This window comes from Lactuca sativa, chromosome 4 (assembly GCF_002870075.4).
Source record: "Lactuca sativa cultivar Salinas chromosome 4, Lsat_Salinas_v11, whole genome shotgun sequence".
Lineage (NCBI taxonomy): Eukaryota > Viridiplantae > Streptophyta > Magnoliopsida > Asterales > Asteraceae > Lactuca > Lactuca sativa.
The window spans coordinates 370,722,098-370,737,028 of record NC_056626.2 but is presented as its reverse complement, the minus strand read 5'-3'; positions in this window follow the sequence as shown (position 1 = coordinate 370,737,028).

Genomic DNA, 14,931 nt, shown 5'->3' with positions numbered 1-14,931 from the left:
AGTCATCTTGAATCAGACAACTCTAGCTCTAAATTCCTGAAATACCTAGCCTACCATCTAGCATGCAGTTATAATATCTCAAAAGTATCTCATCTCATAATATAAACAAGTAAGGGTATTTTGGGTAATCACCGTTCGAGCTCTGGCTGATTGTACACACTGCTTCATCTCGTTTCCTCTTAAAATCTTTTTCTCGTTTAGAAAATCATTTCTTTTTAGAAAATGTTTTCTCAAATCCTCAGTTTGAGTCCAGACGTTCCCACGGGTACATCTGAATCCCTTAAACCACGACTCTGATACCAACTTGTAACACTCTAAAATTTTTCGTTTTTAATTCCACACAAAACATGCTTTGACAACTTTCATACTCAATTTATAAATGTTTCCAAACACAATCATAAAAACTATTTGTCACATATATTAGAATCCTCAAAACATAAATCAACAAGTTGGTGTGTATGATCTTGCCGACGCCTTCCCGCGATCCAGAGATGTACCTGAAACACATTTCACATAACACTGTAGGCACACAGCTTAGTGAGTTCCCCAAAATACACACACAAATAATTGGTCATATGTCTCAATGAAGACCCTCCGGTCTCATGGCTTGGGTTGGACCCTCCAGTCCTGTATCTTAGTGAAAACCCTCCGGTCTCACAGCTTAGTTGGACCCTCTAGTCCTATCTCAATAAAAGCATAGAATAATATATAGCATAAATCACAAAAACATAATGCATAATAACAAATATCTCAGTATAAGCACATATGACCCTCCATTCAGTAACACAAATAAGACACTCCGGTCGCACAGTAATTACCACTCAAGTAAGTATAACGAGGAGACTCACCTCGTAAGTAATTCAAGTATGTCTCATACTCAAAGTGTCGGTCTAAACTTCGCCTACCTATATCACAATCATCACTAATTAACAATTTGCATTAACAACTCCAAAGATGTTAAGCTAACTCCCCTATTAAATCTTCGAAAGGGTGAAAGACCATTTTATCCCTCCATGGTCTCCAAAGTCCACAACTTGACCAAACCATAAAATTGAAAACTCAAGTCAACATTCCATGTTGACTAAACTCGTCGAGTGCATCTATGCGACTCGTTGAGCTCCTTATGTTCTCGGAAAATCGGGAAGATTCGCATCAACTCGTCGAGTTGTCTCACCAACGCGTCGAGTATGTACAGTATCCAGAATATCGGGGGAAACCCTAACCAACTCGTCGAGTTTATTCAGATGTTTCTCTCATTCAGACACTTTTAAGAAAGACTAAGACCCCAAATTCTAGATCTAGCCTTCTAGAGCTGTGATACCGCGTAAAGTTGCAAGCTTTACGTCCATGCATGGCATTTAGGGGCTAACTTTGCCAAAACAAGGCTCAACAAGGGGTTTAAGGCATGAGGATTGGCCAAAGCTTAATAAATATTGAGTCTTTAGGCCTAAAGGGCCTAATCGTATCCAGATCTGAAGTCTTAGCTTCAAAGCATGCTCAATATCAATAATGACTAAACAAGAAGCTAGAAATAGCCATAAACTCTCTAATGACGAGATCTAACAAATACGTGATCAAGGTGATAGCTTTTTACCTTTAGGTGACTACTACTACTGAATGGATGTCGGATCTAAAGACTCCTTCTTGTTCCAAGCCCTTTACTCTTTAAGTTTCTTCAAGGAATGCACCAAAAACACACACTCTTATCCTTACGCACTCTCTAAAAATGGAGGATAGCTCAATTAGGGTTTGTCTCTGGGTGATAAGGTGATGAGGGAGGCGGGGTAAAGGACTTAAGGTCCTTTAAAAAGGGTGCAAAACCTAAAAATTAGGGTTTCCACACTCAGCTCAAACTCATCATGTTCGGGCCACCAACTCGTCGAGTTGGCTCTAAAATCACACTGCTAATATCAGTCTCTACTCGACAATTTGGGGCCTCCAACTCGTTGAGTTTCCCTATCAATATGAATATACTAAACATTTATATTTATACCTTAGAGTCGGGATGTTACACTAATCTTTGGGTTGTACCCTATATAAGCATAATGTTAGCCTATTTCTTCATTTCCTAAGTCAGCCTCCACCCTCTAAAACCCTAGAATTCGTCCTTAAGTATTCATGGTGGTATCTATTGCTTATGGTGTCCATTTTTGGGGTATTTGGTCCATTTCTATGAAGATGGAGCTTGGTGAAAGGATGGGGATCAAGGAAGTGCTTATGGATTTGCCTTATGTGACTCATTTCCAACTTGTTGGAGGTATAAAACTTTGAACTTCAACATTGATGTCTTAGATCTACCATTTATGAGTTTTGCTTTATCTTGTTGGATTAGGTGTTTAAGTCCATAACTATAATTGGTATGTACTTGACTCGATAGTAGCATGGTCCTTTTCGGTTGCCTTCACCATAGCAACTTGACAAGATCAATTATGAGAAAGAGGTTGATAGATGATTTATTAATATATTATAAGAATAATATATTAATTGAGAAATCATATTATTTAATTAGTATTGATCAAAAATTAATTTGGAGATCAAAAGAGACTGATTAAATGTATGAGGATTGATATTGCAATTTACTGTTAGTTGCAAGTTGGGTTGTCGACTCCTAATAGAAGAGTTGGACGAATTCTATAGGAAGCCCGTAGAAGAATTCGTCCAAAGGGCCTTCTAGAAGGTTTCCATAGATTGCTTAAGGCCTAAGCAGAGAATTAGGGTTTCAGTCTAAAACCCTAGCAACACAACTATATAAAGACCATTTGGCATAAGGTTTTCGGCCACTTGATTCCTAGAAGAAACCCTAGCCGAAAATCCTAGCCTCCATCTTCACTCTCTTTATCATCTATTTCTAGTTGGTGTTTTTGACTCCATTAGAGGTGCAACAATTGAGGCACTAAGCTCTTGAAGGTCAAGATCAACCAATCAAGAAAGAAAAGGTATTCTTGTAACTATGTTTAAGTTATCAATTTCGAAAATTATATGCTAGATTAGGGTTTATGCTTTGGATAATAATTTGCATGTATAACTTGAGAAAAACTAAATCCAAAGCATTAGGGTTGCATGTGCACCATAGGAATGTTGTAGTGCTCAAAACCCATCAGTTGTATTAGAGCTTAAGGTTTTTTTCTATTGTACGATGTAATTGTATTGTTTCAAAGCTGAAAAAAATTTCGATTTTGGTCTCTGGCTAGTGGACTTGACGAGTCCTATGAAGGAACTCGACGAGTTAGACCAACTCAACGAGTCCATTCCCTGACTCGACGAGTTGGTTCGTCAGATGATAGATTTTTCAGATTTTCGGCCTAAGTTAGATTTGGATAATTACCATAAACTGTTTTAACTGTTAAAATTCTAATTTTCTGTTATGGTAATGATTATCCTCATCTAATTGAAGGATAATTGTCAAATTTTAAGATAATTACAAGATTATATGAGAAATTAATTATTTGTAAAATTTGATTTTAATTTTCTTAACAAGTAAAATGGATAAGGTCAAATTTGTGATAAGGATAAGTTATATGGTTAATTTAATTGCTTTAAAATTTGATCTAGTAGTTTTTAATAGTTTCAAAACTTTCCCTTGAGTTTAAAATACAACCCGTATACTATTATAATATTAAAAGCTTAATACTTATATATATGTATAATATGAGTCAGTCTTACCGTTAGTAGGCCTCATTCACAAAGCTGGTCTATAAGGGGTGTTTAAGGAAGCGGCCTATAAAATGACCGCCATTGGGTATGCACTCTTACCCACTACAGTCTTGACTAGTGGAGGGTCGTTAGCTGAACGGGTATAATATGACTTTAATTCCTCATTAATAAGTATAATGAATATTATAAAGTAACTAAATGTTTTTATAAATTCCCAATCTTAGTTACTTTAGGAAAAATGTGAAAATGATGCTATTCCATGAAATTGCACTTTGCACCTTTCCAAGTCGTTAGTGGAGCGGGTGTGGTTAACCGACATACTAACTTGGACTAACAAGGGTAGTGAAGGGTAGCTCAAGAAGTATCATAGATCAATGGAGCGTGTGTGGTTAACTAGCACATTGATTAGGTGGTAAATGACTCGAGAGTGCCAAGCTAATTTGCATGGTTATTCACACCTTGTTTGTGATCCTCAGTATCCCAGTCACAAATTTGAAAGGCATAATCGATATTAAACATGCCCTTGAAAATTGTTTAATGAATCTCAAAAGAATCTAGGAATTTGGTTTCATTTTAAACCTAATTTTTCATTTTGTTTTTCATGGTGGAATTGGTAAATCGTACTTTACCTACCTTCATATAATTTGCAATTGGATTACGGCATCCCTGTTCCAACTTGTGAATTATAGTGTTGGGTCCTAGCCTTAATGTAACACCTGTGTTTCTGGGCTTGTCATTAATGTTGATATAATAGTCTAGGTTAACCTTTGTAGCCCGTTTTGAAATAATAGAAGTGTATTATTTGAGTATTATGTGTTGTGTGCTTAATTTTGTGTCTTAATTTAATTAAGAATAAAAATAAGCATCAAAACGAAATTTTAGATAAAGCCGATATCTATGGATAATGTTGTAGTAGTTGAAACGAGGTTTCCGAATATATAAAGAATGCCGAAATCCGAGTTATAACGAAGAAGTTATGACCAATCGAAGTTTCGCGACAGAACCGGCAACGCTGAATGATGTAAAAAGTAAAATTTACATTAGTGCGATATTTAGCTTTATTGATCTAAACAAAAGTCGTAGAGTTCGTTAAACCGAGAGCGTTCATGAAAAGAACGCCCAAATCTGACTTCGTATGAGGAAGTTATGATTTTTCGAAGTTTCGAGTTAGCGGTATGCACCCCGAATACTCGAAATAGAGATCGAGTGATATTTAGCCAAAAATTTCTAAATGAGAATTGAAGATCTCATCGATAGTAGTCCAATGATAAAAGACAGACGAAAACGGAGTTCAGATGAAGGAGTTATGAATTTCAAATAGAGTTTTCCTGTCCCGGCATACTAAAAATAATATATAAGTAATATACTTATAATATATTAAAAATCAAGTCAAAATTAGCCAATGGAGTCTAAACGAGAGTTGTATAGCATAATCTCACCTTCGCATCGATATAAAGAACGTCGAAAACAGAGTTCGTATGCGAAAGTTATGAATTTCTGAAGTCCGAGGCGTGAAACCCCAAAACTGTCAGATACCACGACGTGGCAAGTAGTGCCACGACGTGGACAGTCTTCTGACACCTCCGGGAGTCCCCCAGATGCAACTTGTGATGACGCATGCAGTGACGACCAATCCCACGACGTGGAAAAAGGTGCCACGACGTGGCAAGGGCCAGTTTTGCCCTATAAATAGATTTGAAGTGCCAGCCGAGTTTGGTAGCTCATTCTCTCATCTCTCACCTGTATTGCATCGATTTACGTGCAAAGAAGTACCCCCGAATCCGCGGTATCAATCTCGAGCCCCGAAGCAAGTCTCGAAGCCCCGAAGATCCCGAGAAGTGCAATTCCCGAGCCGAAGCTCTGCTCGCGAGAAACCCGGTTTTTGTGAAGATCTTCCAGATCTACTGAAGAATACTACTTCTGCAAGTCGTAGTGCTGTCCGATCATCTTCTGATCAAGCGAGTGTGTAGTTACTTTCTTCTAAAGCATAACTATGAATTATTTTATACGATGTACGTGTTATGTGTATATTTTGTTGTTATATTATATTCAGTTTCTTCTATCTCATAGATATGATTTATTCTATATGAAATACGTGTTATGTGTATGTGTCTCATCTGTTGATTGGAATATGTATTGAATGAGAATGCTATACAGGTTTTAAACTATGTATAAAAATATATATTTTATCTACTAATATGTTGGGTAGAACATGGGTAGATAGTTGGTGTGTGATAGACAGATGAGAGGCCTCGATGTTGTTGTTGTTGATCTAGTTATTCAGCGGAGTATGGATAACGACCACAGACTCTTTCTAGACAGTCCTGTGGAACCCTAGCAGGTTCATAACTTGTAGCTGTTGTGAACGATGTGTTCACCGGTGTACTCTATCCCCCTCATGGTTGCCTTTAGGATATCTATTGTTGAGGAAACCCCTTAGCAGTAATGTCCGTCCCGATGAAAATCCTAGATTAGGTCCCTTGAGATAGATGTTGTTTTAGGGACGTAAAGTGAGGATAACGGGAATGGGTAATCGAGTTATTGTTGGTTGGTGAAATTAAATATAATTTATTTATTGTGGCTTGAAAACCCAATATGCTCACCAGGCTCCCAAGCCTGACCCACTCAGTCTTATTTGCATTACAAGTAGTGGCGCGAGGGCATAAGATGGTTGAATCATCAAATTGTTTTGTTTACAAGTCTGTATATGTATATATTTGTTGAATGACTTGTAATGTTATCGTTTATGCTTTATGGTCTGTATCGGAACATGACATCCCGAGTTTTGATTATATAATGAAAATGCATCTCTTGATGAAATGCTTTCATAAATATTATTTTATCATATTTTGTTTTGGGAACAAATTCCGCAACTCTTTTAAATCAAAAGGATTTACTCTGAAATTATTTTAAAAAGCATAAATGAAATCATTCTTTTCTGGCCGTGATTTTGGGGATGTCACAGTTGGTATCAGAGCATTTGTTTAAGCGAACTAGGAATTTGTAGGATTTCTAGACTTAAACTTAGAATGCTATGTGGAGATTGTGAGATGTGTGTCTGTTATAATATAGACACGAGCACTAGTTTATTTTAGGAAAGTTGCCTAAAATGCTTTTATGTGCTAAATGTTATATGTTGCCATATATGATAATATTTGTTCGGATCTATGGTCTGTTGCCGACCGGATCTGGAAACCTTATGTGTGTAGGATTCTAAGTGTATGTCTACGGTATTAGAACTAGCATGTAAACGTTTCGAAGTGATAAGGGTGATTTGAATATCTATCATGGATGAGGATCTAATTTCACCTTATTCAGTGTGTGGATCAAAAATGGTAAGAACCAGAAGTGGCGTTGGAAACGCGGATGAAAACAGGAATCAACCACCTGTGATTGAGCAAGCACCTATTGTAGCAGCAACACCAGAACCAATAACGATGGCTGGGGTGCAAGCCATGATTCGGGCTATGTTAGCCGAACAAAGGGATGAAATACGACAGATGTTGCATGATAATAGGGACGAACCTATCATACCTATTGAGGAACCCGAAATGATTCCCGAGCAATCGGAGGAGTGGAACAATAGTCGCATTATGAGTCAAGTTGGGACTCAAGGAGAACAAAGGAACGACCCGGAAAGGAGAAACAAAAAGGATGGGCGAATGTACAAGAATTTCTTGGGCGCCAAGCTGCCAAGTCTTTCTGGAAGCCCGAAGCCTGTTGAGATTATGGATTGGATCTCCGAAATGGAGATGGTATTTGAAAGTTGCGACTGTAGAAACAAACAGAAGACTGTCTTTGCAGTTAGACAACTGAAGACTGGAGTCTTGAGTTGGTGGAAGTTGCTAGCAGATACTATGCCACGAGGAGAAGCCCTGAAAATGTCATGGGAGGAGTTCTTGGAACAACTAAGGGTGCAGTATTGTTCAGAGATAGATGTGATTGATCTGAACAATGAGTTCCAAAACTTGAAGAAGGGGAGGATGAGCATAGATGACTATGCTACTACATTCACTGAGAAAATGAAGTTATTTCCGTACCTAGTGCCAACGGAACTCTCCAAGAATGAGAGGTTCTCTAATGGACTGCTTGCCGAATTTGGCCCGACAGTCAAGATGGCAACTACTTTGAAAATAGTTGTTCAAGCAGCTAAGAATGTGGAGGCTCAGCAGAAGGAAAAGGGTCTAGAGAGGATAGAGGTTGGTGAAAAGAGGAAGTTCGATGGAACTTCAGGGTCCAACAAGAAAAACAAGTTCTCGAAGTCTAGTTCGAGAGGAGGAGGAGGGGAAGCAAAATGGTGCGAAAAATGTAAGAAGAAGCATCATGGAAAATGTGAGGTAGTGGCCACATGCTTCAAATGTGGAAAGCCAGGGCACTATGCCCATGAATGCACCCTCACTAAGAAAGTTTGCTATGGTTGTGGTGAGGAGGGACACATGTCGAGGGACTACCCGAAAAAGAAAGAGGTAGCAAGACCCAACATTCCGCCAAAGCCGAAGGCGAGAGCATTCTAGATGACACTGGAAGCTGCTAAAGATGAAGCTGATGTCGCTTCAGGTACCTTTCTCATAAACAAATTGTCTGCCCAAATTTTATTTGATTCTGGAGCCAACTACTCCTTTATTTCGCATGAATTTGGTGGAAAACTAGCTTTGCCTGTCGATAGACTAGATAATGCTTTATTAGTCGAAGTTGCTAGTGGCAAGTTTGTACCTGTTAGCCATCGTATGAAAAACATCTTCATTGACTTAAATGGGAATAAGTTCCACGAGGAATTATTGCCTATAGAACTTAATGGTTTCAACATCGTGTTGGGAATAGATTGGCTTAGCGCCAATGACGCCGAGATATTGTGCAAGAAGAAGATTGTAAAGGTAAACCCGCCTGGGAAAGAGTCGTTTATGGTGTATGGAGATAAACGCAGAGTAAATTTTGGAATCATTTCATTGATGAAAGCAAGAAAGTGTTTGACCAAAGGATGTACGTCGTATCTAGCATTTGTGATAGATGCTAAGAAGGAGAAAAAGGCGATGCAGAGCATTCCTGTCGTATGTGATTATCCAGAAGTATTTCCCAAAGATCTTCCCGGATTACCGTCTGATAGACAAGTGGAGTTTATAATAGACTTATTACCAGGGATGACGCTAATAGCAAAAGCACCTTATCGATTATCACCGAAGGAGATGAAGGAGCTGATAATGCAACTTCGGGAGTTATTGGACAAAGGTTTCATTAGACCTAGTTCATCGCCTTGGGGAGCTCCAGTGTTATTCGTAAAGAAGAAAGACGGGAGCATGAGGATGTGCATTGATTACAGAGATCTTAATAAAGCAACAATAAAGAATAGATATCCATTGCCGATGATTGATGACCTATTCGATCAACTTCAAGGTTCGAGCTATTTCTCGAAGATCGATCTTAGGTCAGGATATCATCCGCTCAAAGTAAGAGAGCATGATATAGAGAAGACTGCATTCAGAACACGATATGGGCACTACGAGTTTTTGGTTATGTCATTTGGACTAACCAATGCTCCAGTAGCATTCATGGAATTAATGAACAGGGTTTGTAATCCGTTCCTAGATAAATTTGTGATAGTGTTCATAGATGACATTCTGATTTATTCAAAAAGCCAAGAAGAGCATGGCAGACACTTGCGAGAAGTGTTAGAAGTTTTGAAGAAGGAGAAGCTGTATGCAAAGTTCTCCAAATGTGATTTTTGGATTCGAGAAGTCCAATTCTTGGGTCATGTGGTCAACCAAGAAGGGATAATGTTTGATCCAGCAAAGATTGAAGCTGTGATGAAGTGGGAACAACCGAAAAGTCCCACGGAGATCCGAAGCTTTTTAGGATTAGCTGGATATTACCGAAGGTTTATCCAAGGCTTTTCTTCGATCGCTAGTCCATTAACAGCTTTGACCACAAAGGAGCTACTTATGCTTGGAGTGATAAGCATAAAGAAGCATTCGAGAAGCTAAAGAAGAGGCTATGTGAGGCACCAATACTTTCTCTACCCGATGGAGTTGAAGACTTCACTGTTTATAGCGATGCGTCTGGGGTTGGATTGGGTTGTGTTTTGACCCAAAGAGAAAAGGTGATAGCATATGCGTCTCGACAACTGAAGGAGCATGAAAAGAATTACCCAACTCATGATTTGGAGTTGGCAGCGGTAGTTTTCGCTCTGAAAATATGGAGGCATTACCTCTATGGCACGAAGTGTAACCTTTTCACTGATCATAAGAGTCTCCAATATCTCTTTAATCAGAAAGAGTTAAATATGAGGCAACGACGCTAGCTAGAGTTACTCAAGGACTACGACTGTGAGATACTTTACCACCCCGGTAAAGCTAATGTTGTTGCTGATGCTCTCAGTCGGAAAGTCAATGTTGAGAGGAAAAGGCCAAGAGCGTTGAGAATAGAAGTCCAATTCTTGGGTCACGTGGTCAACCAAGAAGGGATAATGGTTGATCCAGCAAAGATTGAAGCTGTAATGAAGTGGGAACAACCAAAAAGTCCCACAGAGATCCGAAGCTTTTTAGGATTAGCCGGATATTACAGAAGGTTTATCCAAAGCTTTTCTTCGATTGCTAGTCCGTTGACAGCTTTGACCCACAAAGGAGCTACTTATGCTTGGAGTGATAAGCATAAAGAAGCATTCGAGAAGCTAAAAAAGAAACTATGCGAGACACCGATACTTTCTCTACCCGATGGAGTTGAAGACTTTGCTGTTTATAGCGATGCATCTGCTGTTGGATTGGGTTGTGTTTTGACCCAAAGAGATAAAGTGATCGTGTATGCATCTCGACAGTTGAAAGAGCATGAAAAGAACTACCCGAATCATGATTTGGAGTTGGCAACGGTAGTTTTCGCTCTGAAGATATGGAGGCATTACCTCTATGGCACGAAGTGCAAACTTTTCACTTATCATAAGAGTCTCCAATATCTCTCTGGTCAGAAGGAATTGAATATGAGGCAACGACGTTGGCTAGAGTTACTTAAGGACTACGACTGCGAGATACTTTACCACCCCGGTAAAGCAAATGTTGTTGCTGATGCTCTCAGTCGGAAAGTTAATCTTGAGAGAAAAAGGCCAAGAGCATTAAGAATAGAAGTTGTCTCGAAAATTGTGGGGAGTATAAAGAAAGCTCAAGAAGAAGCTTCCGAGAAAAATGACCGGAAGGAGGAACGTTTGGGCAAAACGTTGGTGTTCGGTGTAAACAGTCATGGACTGAAGGTGTTCCAAGATCGGATTTGGATACCTAAGACAGGAGGAGTCAGAGATCTTCTGATGGAAGAAGCTCATAAGACCATTTACTCGATTCATCCCGGTAGCACTAAAATATATAGGGACCTGAAACCCTATTATTGGTGGTCGACGATGAAGCTTGATGTTGCAAAGTATGTGGCCGAGTGTGTGACTTGTGTGAGAGTCAAGACACAACATCAGAAACCATATGGGGGTTTAGAACCTTTACCTGTGCCTATGGGTAGATGGGAAAACATCGATGTGGATTTTGTCACTAAACTGCCCAGAACAAAGAATGGTCACGACATGATTTGGGTGGTCGTTGATCGATTCACTAAGAGTGCGCATTTCATAGCGCCCAAGGAGAAATGGTCTATGGATAAGCTTGCGAATTCTTAAGTCAAGGAAATTATGAGGCTTCACGGTGTTCCATTAACGATTGTGTCAGATCGTGATAGCCGTTTCACCTCACAATTTTGGAAAAGTCTACAAGAGGAATTAGGTACCAAGTTGTGTTTGAGTACAGCTTACCATCCACAGACTGATGGTCAGAGCGAACGGATGATACAAACACTTGAAGATATGCTGAGAGCATGTACCCTGGAATTCCAAGGTAATTGGGATGAGCATTTACCTTTGGTATAATTTTCCTACATTAATAGTTTTCACTCGAGCATAAAGATGGCACCTTATCAAGCTTTGTATGGACAAAAGTGTCGTATGCCGTCTTGTTGGCTTGAGGTTGGGGAAAAGCAGTTTATGGGACCCAAGATAGTCCATCATATTGTTGAAAAGTTGAAAATAATTAGGGAAAGAATGTTAGCAGCTCAGGATCGTCAAAAGAGCTATGCTGACAACAAGCGAAGACCGATGACTTTTGAAGTTGGAGATTCGGTTTTGCTTAAAGTCTCGCCGTGGAAGGGACTTATAAGATTTGGTAAAAGGGGAAAATTAAGTCCAAGGTTTAGTGGACCGTTTAAAGTTCTTCAGAGGATTGGGAACCAAGCTTACAAGCTCGAACTACCAGAAGAACTGAATGGAATTCATAACACTTTTCATGTGTGTAATTTGAGGAAGTTCACGGGAGAAGTTCCCGACATGATTCCACTTTTGGAGTTGAGAATCGATGAGAACAAAAGGTTGATTGAAGAACCAGAGGCAATCGTTGACCGAAATACTAAGAAGTTGCGACGCAAGATGGTCGAGTTAGTGCTTGTCCGATGGAAACACGCAAATGGGCCAAATCTCACCTGAGAGACGGAGAGTGACATGATGAGTCGCTACCCGCATTTGTTTGTTGATGTGTGATTCCAGGGATGGAATCATTCTAAGGTGGAGAGAATTGTAACGTCTGTGTTACCGGGCTTGTCATTAATGTTGATATAATAGTCTAGGTTAACCTTTGTAACCCGTTTTGAAATAATAGAAGTGTATTATTTGAGTATTATGTGTTATGTGCTTAATTGTGTGTCTTAATTTAATTAAGAATAAAAATAAGCGTCAAAATGAAATGTTAGATTAAGCCAATATCTATGGGTAATGTTGTAGCAGTTGAAACGAGGTTTCTGAATATATAAAGAATGCCGAAATCCGAGTTATAAAGAAGAAGTTATGACTTGTCGAAGTTTCGCGACAGAACCGGCAACGCTGAATGACGTAAAAAGTGAAATTTACGTTAGTGAGATATTTAGCCTTAGTGATCTAAACGAAATTCGTAGAGTTCGTTAGAGTGTGCATGAAAAGAACCCTCAAATCTGACTTCGTATGAGGAAGTTATGATTTTTCGAAGTTTCGACTTAGCGGTATGTAGCCCGAATACTCGAAATAGAGATCGAGTGACATTTAGCCAAAAATTTCTAAATGAGAATTGAAGATCTCATTGATAGTAGTCCAACGATAAAAGGACAGACGAAAACAGAGTTCAGATGAAGGAGTTATGAATTTCGAACAAAGTTTTCCTGTCCCGGCCTACTAAAAATAATATATAAGTAATATACTTATAATATATTAAAAATCAAGTCAAATTTATCCAATGGAGTCTAAACGAGAGTTGTAGAGCATAATCTCACCTTCGCGTCGATATAAAGAACGTCGGAAACGGAGTTCGTATGCGAAAGTTATGAATTTCTGAAGTTCGGGGCGCGAAACCCCAAAACTGTCAGATACCACGACGTGGCCAGTCTTCTGACACCTCCGGGAGTCCCCCATATGCAACTTGCGATGACGCATGCAGTGATGACCAATCCCACGACGTGGAAAAAGGTGCCACGATGTGGCAAGGGCCAGTTTTGCCCTATAAATAGATTTGAAGGGCCAACCTAGTTTGGTAGCTCTTTCTCTCATCTCTCACCTGTATTGCATCAATTTATGTGCAAAGAAGTACCCCCCCCCCCCCCCCCGAATCCCCAGTATCAATCTCGAGCCCCGAAGCAAGTCTCGAAGCCCCGAAGATCCCGAGAAGTGCAATTCCCGAGCCGAAGCTCTGCTCGCGAGAAGCCTGGTTTTTGTGAAGATCTTCCAGATCTACTGAAGAATACTACTTCTGCAAGTCGTAGTGCTGTCCGATCATCTTCTGATCAAGCGAGTGTGTAGTTACTTTCTTCTAACGCATAACTATGAAGTATTTTATACGATATACATGTTATGTGTATATTTTGTTGTTATATGTGTGAATGTATATTCAATTTCTTCTATCTCATAGATATGATTTATTATCTATGAAATACGTGTTATGTGTATGTGTCTCATCTGTTGATTGGAATATGTATTGAATGAGAATGCTATACAGGTTTTAAACTATGTATAAAAATATATATTTTATCTACTAATATGTTGGGTAGAACATGGGTAGATAGTTGGTGTGTGATAGACAGATGAGAGGCCTCGATGTTGTTGTTGTTGATCTAGTTATTCAGCGGAGTATGGATAACGACCACAGACTCTTTCTAGACAGTCCTGTGGAACGCTAGCAGGTTCATAACTTGTAGCTGTTGTGAACGATGTGTTCACCGGTGTACTCTATCCCCCTCATGGTTGCCTTTAGGATATCTATTGTTGAGGAAACCCCTTAGCAGTAATATCCATCCCAATGAAAATCCTAGATTAGGTCCCTTGAGATAGATGTTGTTTTAGGGACGTAAAGTGAGGATAACGGGAATGGGTAATCGAGTTATTGTTGGTTGGTGAAATTAAATATAATTTATTTATTGTGGGTTGAAAACCCTATATGCTCACCAGGCTCCAAAGCCTAACCCACTCAGTCTTATTTGCATTACAGGTAGTGGCGCGAGGGCATAAGATGGTTGAATCATCAAGTTGTTTTGTTTACAAGTCTGTATATGTATATATTTGTTGAATGACTTGTAATGTTATCGTTTATGCTTTATGGTCTGTATCGGAACATGACATCCTGAGTTTTGATTATATAATGAAAATGCATCTCTTGATGAAATGCTTTGATAAATATTATTTTATCATATTTTGTTTTGGGAACAAATTCTGCAACTCTTTTAAATCAAAAGGATTTACTCTGAAATTATTTTAAAAAGCATAAATGAAATCGGTCTTTTCTGGCCGTGATTTTGGGGATGTTACACTTAATATTTCATTTGGGTGTTATATTAAGGATTGCTTATCTAATCTAATCTTTTTTCCTTTTCTTTTTCAGATGTATGGCTCAAAAAATGCTTCTAGCTCAAACTCCTCAAGCTGCTTTTCTCTTATAAACATTTTTGGGAGGGTCACTTTCGATGGGTCCAATTTCAATGATTGGATCTGCAACATTTGCATGGCCCTTCGATACGAGGAGAAAGAATACATCCTCGATGAAAAGCTCAAAGAGATAGATGAAACCAAAGCTTCTGCTGAAGAAATAGCTTAGTATAGGGCTCACGAAAAGGACGAGACAAAGGTGTCGTATATTATGGTAGCCACTATGACCCCTGAGCTACAGTGGTTTTACGAGTAGTACTGGCCTTATGAGTTGTGCTAAGATTTGATGGAAAAGTACCATCAACGTGTGTGTCATGAAA